Here is a 13,713-nt window from a genome sequence, read left to right on the forward strand (position 1 = left end):
GGGGAACTCCACCACAAACCTTCCTCCAACCTGAAAAACATCCATTAACCACCACTCTCTGTTTAAGTTAAAAGTTTATTTATTAGTTACAAGGAGGCTTACATTAACACTGCAATGAAATTCCTGTGAAAATCCCCTAGTCGCCACACTCCGGCACCTGTTCGGGTACACTGAGAGAGAATTTAGCATGCTCAATGCATTTAATCAGCATGTCTTTCGGACTGTGAGAGGAAACTGGAGCACCGGGAGGAAACCCGCACAGACACGAGGAGAACGTGCAGACGCCACACAGACAGTGCCCCAAGCCAGGAATCGAACCCAGGTCCCTGGCGCTGTGAGGCAGCAGTGCGAACCACTGTGCTCAGGTCACTCAGCCGATCCCATATCCATGTTGCGACTGTCACTTTTATTCTATGAGCTACAACTTTACCCACAAGTCGGTTGTATGGTACTGTGTCAAGCAACTTGTTTTTTTGGAAGTAAATGTGCAATGCAGTCTGATAAAGACTGACCAAACTGAAAGCACCAGTTTAAAGAGGCGGAGTCACAAACCACTATCAGTTCTCCATTCATTCGCGAGCTATTTAGAATAGCTGGACCATCTCCAATGGAAATCACTACAGGGGTCGCTGCAGTTCTCTCTCCGCTTCATCACATGTTCAAGCTGGTGGTTACTGCCAGAGTTACTGCCAGAGTCCTTCTTACTTAAAGGTGGGTGAGTACACCAACCGTAAGCTGAACATCCATACAGAGTGAAGTGATTATTAGCCGATTAAATAGCATCGGGATTGTTTTTTCCCCCCTCTCCTCTTGAGAAGCTGCATAATGCGATGTAGTAAATGTGTTGGAACCAATGCTGCTATTGCATAAGGAACATTCGCTCCAGGGAAAACCGATAGACACATGACACAGACATCAAGAAGCAATAGCTTACTTTTACAAGATTTCGTTTTCTGAGTGAGTATCCCTATTTAACATTCGTTTACGCATTGCAGTTTCCTAATAACCATAAACTGAGCGAGGTGAAGTTTTTAACCTGTTAACCATTTTCTTATTGTTAACATGACTTGCTAATTGCATAGTTAGTATATGTCAGTGAACTGTTCGCATGTGTATTTGTATTCGAACGAGCGAGGTGTGCTGTACCAGCGCATTTTTTGAAAAATAACATATTCATGTAAAAGCCCAGATAGCGTGATGAGATGCATTTGATTTAATGTTGTCACATGTATTAGTATACAGTGAAAAATACTATTTGGCCAATCCACCTAACTCGCACATCTTTGGAGTGTGGGGAGGAAACTGGAGCACCTGGAGGAAACCCACGCAGACATGGGGAGAAGGTGCAAACTCCGCACAGACAGTGACCTGAGGCCGGAATTGAACCTGTATCCCTGGTGCTGTGAGGCAGCAGTGCTAATGACTGTGCCACCCTGCAGCCCCTTTTTGTAAGCGCAATCCATTTTTAAAAAATTGCACTACTGCATTGGCCATTTTAGATTAGAAATTGGGGAGGATTTGTTTTATACAAATATGTAACGTGACCATCTCCATTAACATTGTAAAATAGCCGCCTGGCCATGAAGTTACAATATGCACAGAGATGATTTGCACTGTATGATTCTATGATCTTAGATATCACCTAGCAAGGATTTATATCACGTGTATTGCTGGATATCACTCAAACTTGAAACTGTCCAAGTTGTTTTGGCTTTGAGATCTTAATAAAACTGTTGTCATCTCACTGATGTCAGTGTTTGACAATTCTCAGCCTTTTTCATCTGCAGCTGTTGCCTGCTGCTGCATTGTTCCCCTTCCAACTACTTGTTCCTTCAATGCATTGTTCATTCGCCTATTTATAACCAAGTCTAATAAAAAACAAACCATCAGGTGTGCACTATTGAAAAATACTTTCCGTTTCTGTACAATTGAACCAGTTTTCAGATCTGGAAATGTCAACTTCTCAACTAAATGTTAATTTCCATTTGATTACAGTGAAATGCAGCCCACGCGAGGGAAGTTTATATCTTAACTACATATTGTTTACAGACATAAAACATGTCACTCACCCCAACTGGTCTATGCTGAAAGGAACTTACTTCATCCAATCCTATCTACAAATCATAACCCTTTTCTCTCATGTACTTACTTAGCTTCCCCTGAATTCCTGCATGGCAACTTTCAAATTCTAACATCTCTGTATAAAGAACTTCCTCCTGAATTCCTATATTTGCGTCCTCTATTTTTGGAATCTCCCACAAATTCAATCATCTCCCCTACATCTATTTTTTTTATTACATCACCCCTCAGCCTTCTCTACCCTGGAGAAGAAGCCCGGCCTCTTCTTGGAGTTCAAACAGACAATCATTCGTGGCTGTCGCAAAATATACTTCCTGCTTTAGGTGGCCAGAAGAGAAGAAAGCAGGTCAATTTCTTGGGTGTGGGGATTGTCCACTATATTGTCTACAATTGGGACTAGCTTCGGGGTTTTAAAAAACAGGGTGGCATGGACAAGTTGGGCCCAAGGGCCTGTTTCCATGCTGTAAACCTCTATGGCTCTGTGTGTTTTCACTTTTGAAGATAGACAAGTTTTTTTTAACATCAGTTTCAGGATGATGTAAATTATACACAGACTATTAAGCTCGGTTTGCCAGCCTTGGGTTACAACAGAGCATGAGAGTGAAGAGCAATGTTCAGTCCATGAATATTCAGAACTAGTGAAAATTAAATAGTTGTATAATGGTTACCCCAGCAGGAAAGAAAAATGTAAGAACCTGAATGTGGACTGCAACTGGGGAGGCGATGGCCTAGTGATATTATCACTAGACTATTAATTCAGAAACTTAGCTAATGGTCTGGTGACCCAGGTTCGAATCCCATCACAAAATTTGAATTCAATTTTTAAAAATCTGGAATTAAGAATCTACTGATGACCATGAAACCATTGTTGATTGTCGGAAAAACCCATCTGGTTCACTAATGTCCTTTAGGGAAGGAAATCTGTCGTCCTTATTGGTCTGGCCTACATCTGACTCCAGAACCACAGTAATGTGGTCGATTCTCAACTGCCCTCCAAGGGCAACTAGAAATGGACAATAAATGCTGGCCCAGCCAGCAACACCCATGTCCCATAAATGAATTATTTTTTAAAAACTGATTATATATCTGAAAAATGCTGAGAAGGTTATGGAAATATGTGTGTTTTGGCTCAGTTGTGAGAACAAGAACACACAAATATTCTCTGAAAATATCAAACAGAGAAAGATAGAATATGAGAAGCTGGGTGAAAACTGAACTATTTGGGAAGTTTATGGCTTTGAACTAATAGCATGGCTTTCTGGCGTATAAATATTTTTGTCTGAAATCCCACCTCAGCTATTTCAGCAGTGCCATTAACCAATTCATTAAAAATACATCGGGTGAATGTTTTAAACATTCATAAGCTGTTTGTATTTATTAATTGTATGCTAACTTAATAGTTGTGAAGCACTTTTGAGTTGGCCTCACATTATGTAGTGTTATGTAAAGGTACATTCTTCCAAATCATGTCCTATAGTTTAATTCCAGTCTCATCATATCACGATTGTAATTTATAATGTTTAGTTTATGTTTAGGCCTGCCATACTTCTAAGATAAAATATACTTATTCAAGATATGTACACTCTTATTAGAGGATGTTAGCCTCATTTATTTCCTTCTCACACTCTCTTTCCTTACTCTACTTTGTTGTATGGCCTACTTCTAGGTCACTTCGAGTGTGGCCCTTAAGTAATCATCTAGAAGCAGATAAGAGAGAAAACACTGTTAATGGTGCTGCTGCTGAGTTGTTAGTTTCCACTGTGTTACTATAGTGATGTGCTAAGCTGAAGGCAGAATGGATTTTAGGACCTGGACGAGACATTGGTATTCCAATGTATTACACCACTGAGGCTAAATAAAATGCGTTTCGTTATAGAATTTTAGGAAATCTTAAATCACCAAATCCGTAAAAAATTCAACTTCACTGCTATATGCTAGAAATTACTGTTGGTGATATTATAAAGATGAACAATTAGTAGTTTTGTATTAAATTCCACTTTTTTGAATAGCACTTTAATTTAGTTGGGGTCTTCATTATAATACTGGAAGTGCAAATCTTGTAAGCATTTTTACAAAATCATCCATAACCAGAGCTGTACAGTGGTTAGCGCTGCTATCTCACAGCGCCAGGCACCCGGGTTCAGTTCTGGCCTCGGGTGACTGTGTGGAGTTTTGCACGTGTTCTCCCGTGTCTGCGTAGGTTTCCTCCGGGTGCTCCAGTTTCCTTCCACAGTCCAAAGATGTGCAGGTCAGGTTGATTGGTCATGCTAAATTGCCCCTTAGTGTCAGGGGAACTTGCAGAGTAAATATATGGGGTTACGGGGATAGGGTCTGGGTGGGATTATTGTTGGTGCAGACTCGATGGGCCAAATGACCTCCTTCTGCATTAGAGAGATTCTATGAATTCTGAGATGGGGTTTATTTTAATTACTGTTCCTGTTATTAGATAGTACAAACATTTGTGCTGAACTAGAAATTAATGCAACCATACAGTGGAAGCAGAATGGTTTCCTGTAACAAAAAATATCTTTCACATAATCACTGAATACTACTGTGCAGATGAGGCCCTTCGGCCCCTCGAGTCTGCACCGACACATGAAATGCCCTGACTTGCCCACCTAATCCCACTTGCCAGCACTTGGCCCATAGCCTTGAATGTTATGGTGTGCCAAGTACTCATCCAGGTACTTTTTAAAGGATGTGAGGCATCCCACCTCCACTACCCTCCCAGGCAGCGCATTCAGACTGTCGCCACCCTCTGAGTAAAATCCCCCCTAAACCTCCCACCCCTCACTTTTAACTTGTGTCCCCTCGTAACTGACCCTTCAACTTTTAGTCACAATTTGAAATAATTTTACATTAGTATAGTTGAATGAAAAAAACAGATGCATTGTCAGTTTTATAATGAAAACACACAAACATTTGTACGAACAAATGAATTTGGAGCAGGAGTAGGGCACTCAGCCCCTCAAGACTGTTCCAACATTTAACAAGATCATGGCTGATCTGATTGTAATCTCAACCCCACATTTCTACCTCCCCCCGATGTGCTTTCACCCCCTTGTTAATCAAAAATCTATCTAGCTCTGCCTTAAAAATGTTTAAAGATTCTGCTTCCACTGCCTTTTGAGGAAGAGTTCCAGAGACTCTCAACTGTCTTGGAAGAAAAAAAAGATCTCATCTGTCTTAAACGAGCGACCCCTTTAATTTTTAACAGTGACCCCAGTTCTAAATTCTCTGACAAGAGAAAAGCAGGGTGACTCACCGTCATAGGGTAGATATTATCAATTTCTGAAATTGATAATATCTACCCTATGACGGTGAGGAATATTGTTTCAAAAAGAACAAGAAATTCAGTTGAGAGTTCTATATTGAAAGTCATTAAGCTACTGGATTAGCCTATTCTCTTTTGAAGATTATTTGTTAGCAAAACTTGTATTAATATAAAAGCAAGACTTCTATTAATATAGCACTTGCAGCACAGAAGAAAGTCACCATCTCATTGTCCCTGACCTGGTGTTAGCCCTTCAGCTGGAGTTGATGTATTTAAAATCAATTCCTGGGCTTTCTGTCACATTCTTTTCACATATTTATCCAATCCCCTTTTAAATTAAGACACAACCCCTGTTTCTAAATCACTCATGGCGACGATATGGCAGTATTTCTATATTTTCTTAATTTTTGTCATTCATGGAACTCTGTTTAGCTTCATCGGGACAGATCATCCTGATTACCCAATGGTACATTCTATCCAGAAAAGTAATCATAGAATCCCTACAGTACAGGAGGAGGCCATTCAGCCCATCGAATCTGGACTGATCACCCAAAATATGCGTATGTAATATGTCTAGCATTTTCATTTTGTTGCATCCTTTTTGTCCTGCATTCCCATGAAAAAAGGACTTCATTCTACTGGTGGCAGCCACTCATTGATTGAAGTTTTAGATTATTAATGAGGAAATGCCATTTGGGTCTGAGATCACACAAGGTTTAAGGCTCTTGGGGCATGGGTGAGGAGGCTTGTTTTAAACAAAAAGGTAGTCATACTGCAGTTTGAGTTGGCCTTATGAAGACCATAAGGGAGATCAGCAAATGTTCAGTAACATGCAAGAAAGCTAATTGCCATTCCATTTGAGTTTGCGATAATATCTTTGTTTGCTTTCAGAAATAGCCAAGTTGAAGGAGTTGACTTGTCTTCAGAAAGCTGGATATTGCCTTGAGTTCTTTCTAGTTCTTTAAAATTAACTGCCGTAGCAAAGTATTTGGTATCTTATTTCACAAAAAAGTGATCTTTCAGTACCTATGTATGTCTCCTTCAAAAGAGGTGGACAAAAAGCTACTGTTAAAATATTGGCTGAGTTTTGAATGTTGTGATGAAGGCAATTGTTATGCATTCTATCAGAGTAGCTAATGCTTTGTTACTTATGATATCAATTACTTATTTTACAAAAGCAAAGTGTAATTAACTAGGTGGGGGGAAACTGAGATGGTCAACGAATGCAGTAAATAAGGCCTAAGCTTTCAGTTAGATACAGTGATTAATGCGATAATGAAAGAATGCAAACAACGTGAGTTTATTTCAATTGGAATCAATGCTTCTTTTCACATTAAGAAGTCTCTCAACACCAGGTTAAAGTCCAACAGGTTTATTTGGCATCACAAGCTTTCGGAGCGCTGCTCCTTCATCAGGTGAGTGAGCCACTCACCTGTTGTGAGATGTCTTACTGTGCCCACCCCAGTCCAACGCCAGCACCTCCACATCTTTTCACATTAGATACGGGAGGTTGAAAATTGGATTATGTAAATACAATGTCAAAGATGCACTAAGTGTTAATTACTGCCAATTTCTGGCACTGAAAATTAACTGCTAAAACCACTGGAACTATGTAGAATGTTATTGCCCAGTGTTATGTATGTAGTGTTTTATGTTTCGAATAAGCTTCCACCCATTTTTTTTTAGAAAGCCATATCCTTTCAATTCCCTCTCGACAATGCCCAGGCTTTTGGCTGATAAACAATGTATAGGCAGCCAATAATGATTGTGCAACTGAATTCTGAAGAATATGTAAGTGATCAAAAAGAGTTGGTTAGATTTCCATAGCTGCTTTAAAATGTATAAATGCCAGCCTTCAGTGTCGTCTCACAGAAAGTGTGTTTTCAAAGGGAAATAAAGATCACCTTTTCAACATCTTGATATAAAATACTGAATTTTATTGGACAACTCACCTCTATTAATTATTCATTAAATTAATTGCACATGTGGCTGGTAACTTGCAGTGGCAGTTTGGGGTTTAAATCAATAAAAGTGCAGCAAATATTTTCACTTTTACACCTAATTATATACTAGAATTCTGTATCTATGACGGATATTGATTCATAATTTGTTGTCAAAGTAACAAGTGATTTGGATGCGCATGTGTTAAGACCAGATCAGAAACTCCAAGGTATGTTATAAAGTTAGCCTCAACCCTGACTTTTCCTTTTGGTTTTGACATTAGGGTGAGCATAAGGTGTTTCGCTCCAGGAATGATTCAATTGACCCACTAGGAAGCTTTTATCAAAACAAACTATATTTAAGAACACAGTTTATAACAAAAAGAATTAGCATAACTTTTACCAATTAAAATAGTTAAACATAGCTTTCCATCTCTATTATTCCAATTTTGCGTTAACCCCATAGACATAAAGCTCCTCTTCAGAACCAGTTAGCACCAAAAGCAGATATGCTTACGTGGATGCTAGATTTCCAACCTTTTTAACATCTCTAGACAGAGATCCAGACATTCACCTGAGAAAGATATATCCTCAAGCAGCAGAAATTTGGAGAAATAAACTTAGCCTCTGGCAGATTCTAGTCTCCAGACTTCAGAGAGGGAAAGGGCTACTCTCTGCAGCTTCCAAGCAGCAACTCCGCTTGAGTCTTCTGTGTAAGCCTAGCTCCACCCAGTTACTTGATATTACTGCCAATCAACCCAATCAAGTCTTATTTTGCAAAACCCCAGGGAAAATTACTAAAAACAGCAATAGTATAGGTTAAAACAAACGTTCTAGCAATTGGGAGCAATTATGCTGCTGCTTTTTAAAATTCATTCGTGGGACATTGGAGTCGCTGGTTAGCCAGTATCTGAGGAATCGCAAATAGTGCTGAACACTGCAGTCATTGGCCAACATCCTCACTCCTGACCTTATGACGAAGGGAAGGTCATTGATGAAGCAGCTGAAGATAGTTGGGCCTAGAACACTACCCTGAGGGACTCCTGCAGAGATGTCCTAGAGCTGAGTTGACTGACCCTCCACAACCGCAACCATCTTCCTATGTGCCAGGTATGACTCCGACCAGTGAAGAGTTTGCCCCTGATACCCATTGATTCCAGTTTTGTTAGGGCTCCTTGATGCCACACTCAGTTGAATGCAGCCATGATGTCAAGGCCTGTCACTCTCATCTCACCTCTGGCATTCCGCTCTTTCATCCATTTTTGAACCATGGTTGTAACAAGGTAAGGAGCTGAGTGACCCTGGCGAAACCCAAACTGGTCATCGCTGAGCAGGTGCTGCTTGATAGCACTGTTGATGACCCCTTCCACACTTTACTGATAATCAAAAGTAGACTGTTTGGACGGTAATTGGCCGGGTTGGATTTGTCCTGCTTTTTGTGTACAGAACATACCTGGGCAAGTTTCCACATTGTCGGGTAGATGCCAGTGTTGTAACTACTGGAAGAACTTGGCTAGGAGAGCAGAAAGTTCTGGAGCCCAAGTCTTCAGTACTACTGCCAGAACGTTGTCAGGCCCTATTGCCTTTGCAGTATCCAGTGCCTCCAACCATATCTTAATATCATGTGGAGTGAATCAAATTGGCTGGAGATGGACCACTGGAGAAGGCCGAGATGGATCATCCACTTGGCACTTCTGGCTGAAGATCGCTGCGAATGCTTCAGCCTTGTCCTTTGCACTGATTGCTAGGCTCCACCATCATGTTTGTGGAGCCTCCTCCTCCAGTGCATTGTTTAATTGTCCACCACCATTCATGACTAGATATGGCAAGACTACAAAGCTTGGATCTGATCGCTTAGCTCTGTCCTATCTCTTGCTGTTTTTGCCATTTGGCATGCAAGTAGTCCTGTTTGGTAGTTTCACCAGGTTGACATCTCATTTTTAGGTATATCTGTTGCTGCTCCTGGCATGCTCTCCTGCACACTCCATTGAGCCAGGGTTGATCCTCTGGCTTGATGGTAATGGCTGAGTGGAGGATATGCCGGGCCATGAGGTTGCAGATTATACTGGAGTATAGTTCTGCTATTGATGCCCACCTTGAGTTGCTTGAACAATACAGGATGCTTGTTGTAGACCCAGCAGCACAGGTTAGAACAGACTGTTTTAGAAAGAAATCCTGCACAAGTTGCATGACAAACTGTACAGATTCATTATCCCAGCAGTTCATCTCAAATGATGGTACAGTTTCAGTCTTCATGGTGTTGTTGTCTTTTGCTTTTGTCTGCAGTAGTCAGGTGATGTCAACAACTCAGGAACAGGGGCTGATAACTGGTTCTCCTTCTCCATCTTCACTAGTTTTATGTATTTGAGACTTTTAGCGTCTGCATCTCAGACTGAGCAAACATCAGTTCCTTCTTCTGAATCTCTGCCAACTTGTGAGAATTAAGTCTTTACAAATATTGCTCAATTGGAACAGCATTTTCTACAACTACCTCATTCACAATCATTTTAATACTTCCCAGTTTATTTCCACATACATCTCCATGTAATTTTAACAACTCTTTCAGGTCATTTTGATTTTCCTCCGGAAGGTAACTCAATAATTTATTCCAACTGTCGCATGTTTCACCGTGGCAGAGGTGGCCCACCATTACCCGGTGGCTGGATCTTTTAGTCCTGCCGTTGCCAACAGGGTTTCCTGTTGAATGTACCCCTCGTTGCCATGAAACCCATGGTGGGGGTGCGCCGTTGACAGGACCGGAAGATCCCAACAGAGTGAATGGCTGGAAAGTTCTGGTCTACGTCAATACCTGGTGTTGTTGCGTGTTATGTAATAACCTCTACAATGTCTCCTTTCTATTGCCTCTTTCAAGGCTGATGAGCCCCCACTCGCGTGATGTAGCCTCAACAAAATCTGTGTTGTTTGCAGGATATGCATGTTGTTGGTTTATTGATTTTTTTTTAAAGTAAGCATAGTGAATGACATGGGGGAGCTTAAATTCAGCCAAGATCGATGGTTGGAAATAATCTTGTTCACCAGCTGTCAACATTGTAGCTTTAAGTAATCTCTTAATCCAGTCCCTAATTCGAGGTACAAAATCGGGTATTTGCTTAAAAATCTGCACACACCAGCAAAATTGTGATAGCTGTAAAAGCTTTAGAACGTGTTCTGGCATGGGGTTGCACTATGGAATGGAGAGACAATCTCTTACTGAATGTTTTCATTGTTTTTGGCAATAAATAAAATAGGCAGGACTTTGCACTACTGAAGCTCCCAAATGTATGCTGACAACACCCAGCTTAATCTCTCCAGCACATTTCCTGATCCCTTCGCTGCCTCTGTGTTGTCAGACTACTTGCCTGACTAGCAGTATTGGATGAGCTTCAGTTGAATGTGGTTAAATACTGGGAAGACCAAAGCCATCTTTGCTCCCAACCAGAACTCAGTATCCTTATCTGATTCCATCTTCTTCCCTGGCACTGTTTCAGATTAAACCACATTGTTTTAAATTCTGGTGTTTTATTTGACTTCCAACTCCACCGATCTTCACACTGCTTTCACATTGTAACATCACCCACTTGCCTTCACTTCACTTCAGCCCATCTGCTTTAAAACCCTCATCCATGCCTTAGTCACTCCCAGATTAAATATTTCAATGATCTCCAGACCCATACTCCACCCTCAAAATTCCAATTTTCATGTTTATATCCTCTATATTCCCTGTATCCGAGGTCACCATTGCAGACATCAGAGCAGTCTTCTCGAAAGTCAACCCACAGAAAGGGACTGGGGTACCCGGACAAGCATTCGGACTCTGCGTGGGCCAGCTGGTGGGGGTATTCGCAAACATCGTTCACCTCTCTTTACAACAATCCGAGGTGCCTATCTGCTTCAAGAAGATGACCATCATCCTGGTACCAAAGAAAAGCCAGGCAGCGTGCCTTAATGACTATTGTCCAATGGCTCTGACATCCATCATTATGAAGTGCTTCGAAAGGTTAGTCATGGCACGAATCAATTCCGGCCTCCCAGATTGCCTGGATCTAATGCAGTTCGCCTACCACCGCAACAGGTCCACAACAGAAGCTATCTCTCTGGCCCTGCAATCAACCCTGGAACACCTAGATAACAAAGACACCTATGTCAGACTCCGATTTATTGATTACAGCTCAACTGTCAACACCCTTATTCCTACAAAACTCATCTCCATACTCCGGGGTCTGGGGCTCAGCTGCTCCGTCTGCGACTGGACCCTAGACTTCCTAACCCACGTGCCGCAGTCAGTAAGGATAGGCAATAACACCTCCACAATCATCCTCAACACCAGTGCCCTGCAAAGCTATGTCCTCAGCCCCTTACTATACTCTTTGTACATCTATGACTGTGCGGCCAAATTACCCTCCAACTCAATTTTCAAGTTTGCTGATGACACCACTGTAGTGGGTTGGATCTCGAACAATGATGAGATGGAGTACAGGAAAGAGATACTGGTGCGACGACAATAATCTCTCCCTCAATGTCAGCAAAACAGAGGAGATAGTCATCAACTTCAAGAAGCAAAGTGGAGGACATGCCCCTGAATACATCAAGAAGGACAAAGTGGAAGTGGTAGAGAGCTTCATGTTTCTAGGTGTCCAGATCACCAACAACCTGTTCTGGTCCCTCCCTGCCAATACTATGGTTAAAAAAGTCCACCAATGCCTCTACTTTCTCAGGAGGCTAAGGAAATTTGGCATGTCCACTACAACTCTCAACAACCTTTACAGATGCACCATAGAAGGCGTTCTTTCTGGTTGTAGCACAACCCGGTATGGCTCCTGCTCTGACCAAGACCCCAATAAACTACAAAGGGTCGTGAACGAAGCCCAGTCCATCATACAAACCAGCCTCCCATTCATTGACTCTGTTTACACTTCCCACTGGCTCGGAAAAGCAGCCAGAATAATCAAGGACCCCACGCACCCCGGACACACTCTCTTCCATTGGCAAAAAGATACAAAAATCTGAGGACCCGTACCAACCGACTCAAGAACAGCTTCTTCCCTGCTACCATCAGACTTTTGAACGGACCCACCTCATTAAGTTGATCTTTCTCTACACCCTAGCTATGACTGTAACACTACATTCTGCACTATGTACGGTATGCTTTGTATAGCATACAAGAAACAATACTTTTCACACTATACTAATAGATGTGACAATAATAAACCAAATCAATCTAAAATGTTTATCAGCAAATATTACTGTCCCAGTGGTACAAGAGGGAAGGAGTACTGCAAGATTACAAGGCAAGCCATATCATTGCTGTCATTGTCTGGAATAATGTCTCTGGAGTTCAAAGGGGGAACCAAGAGGAAAATAGCAAATTAAAATTGACAAATGGCAGACAGAAGAAATGATAATCAATCTGAGTGCTTTGGACAAATTGCATATTAAAAACTATGGCCAACATTGAGGGATGTATTTTTAAACATCAGAAGGAAAATTTCTAGTTTAATTCATAAAGGTGGTTGTGTAAATCCTCGTTTTTTTTCTGTAGCTTTGTAAGTTTTAAATCAGTTTTTTAAAGTTTATTCATTAATGTCACAAGTAGGCTTACATTAACACTGCAATGAAGTAACTGTGAAAATCCCCTAGTCGCCACACTCCGGCACCTGTTCGGGTACATTGAGGGAGAATTTGGCATGGCCAATGCACCTAACCAGCATGTCTTTCAGACACAGGAGTCTCACAACACCAGATTAAAGTACAAGAGGTTTATTTGGAATCACGAGCTTTCAGAGCGCTGCTCCTTCATCAGGTGAGTGGAGGTTGATTCACAAACATGGCATTTATATAGGCAAAGGCACAATTGCAAGATAGTTACAGATTTTACAAAATCCTACTAACTGTCCTGGCTTGAGACAATTCACACCTCTTTAACCTGTGATTATCCCTCTGTCCACGCACACTGTTTGTACCTGTAAAGACTCGCATTCCAACTATTCTTCACATTCCAATCTGTAATTATCTTGCAATTGTATCTTTGCCTGTATATATGCCGTGTTCGTGAACCTGCCTCCACTCACCTGACGAAGGAGCAGCATTGAAAAGCTCGTGGTTCCAAATAAACCTGTTGGACTTTAACCTGGTGTTGTCAGATTTCTTACTGTGCCCATCCCAGTCCAAGGCCGGCATCTCCACCTCATCTTTTGGACAGTGGAAGGAAACCCATGCAGACAGAGGGAGAAAGTGCAAACTCCACACAGACAGTGATCCAAACCAGGAATCGAACCTGGGTCTCTGGTGCTGTGAGGCTGCAGTGCTAACCATTGTGACACCGTGCTGCCCTATCAGTAGACAAAAAGGTGTGAAAGTTTAACTGAATACGAATGCTCCATGTAAGTCTAATAAGTTCTGATGCTTTATGCACAAATTAAT

At 41.4% G+C, this 13,713-nt stretch overlaps 1 protein-coding gene across 1 annotated transcript in view; it reads left to right on the forward strand.

The window, feature by feature from the left end:
• The first annotated feature begins 688 nt into the window (after nt 1-688).
• The window catches only part of LOC144508311 (phosphoprotein associated with glycosphingolipid-enriched microdomains 1-like), a 100,609-nt gene continuing 87,584 nt past the window's right edge, over nt 689-13,713 (forward strand). The window contains exon 1 of the mRNA XM_078236136.1: nt 689-957. The gene's annotated coding sequence lies outside the window, so the exon portion shown is untranslated. The remainder of the gene's footprint in view (nt 958-13,713) is intronic.

Source organism: Mustelus asterias, chromosome 20 (assembly GCF_964213995.1).
Source record: "Mustelus asterias chromosome 20, sMusAst1.hap1.1, whole genome shotgun sequence".
In the NCBI taxonomy this organism is placed as follows: Eukaryota; Metazoa; Chordata; class Chondrichthyes; order Carcharhiniformes; family Triakidae; genus Mustelus; species Mustelus asterias.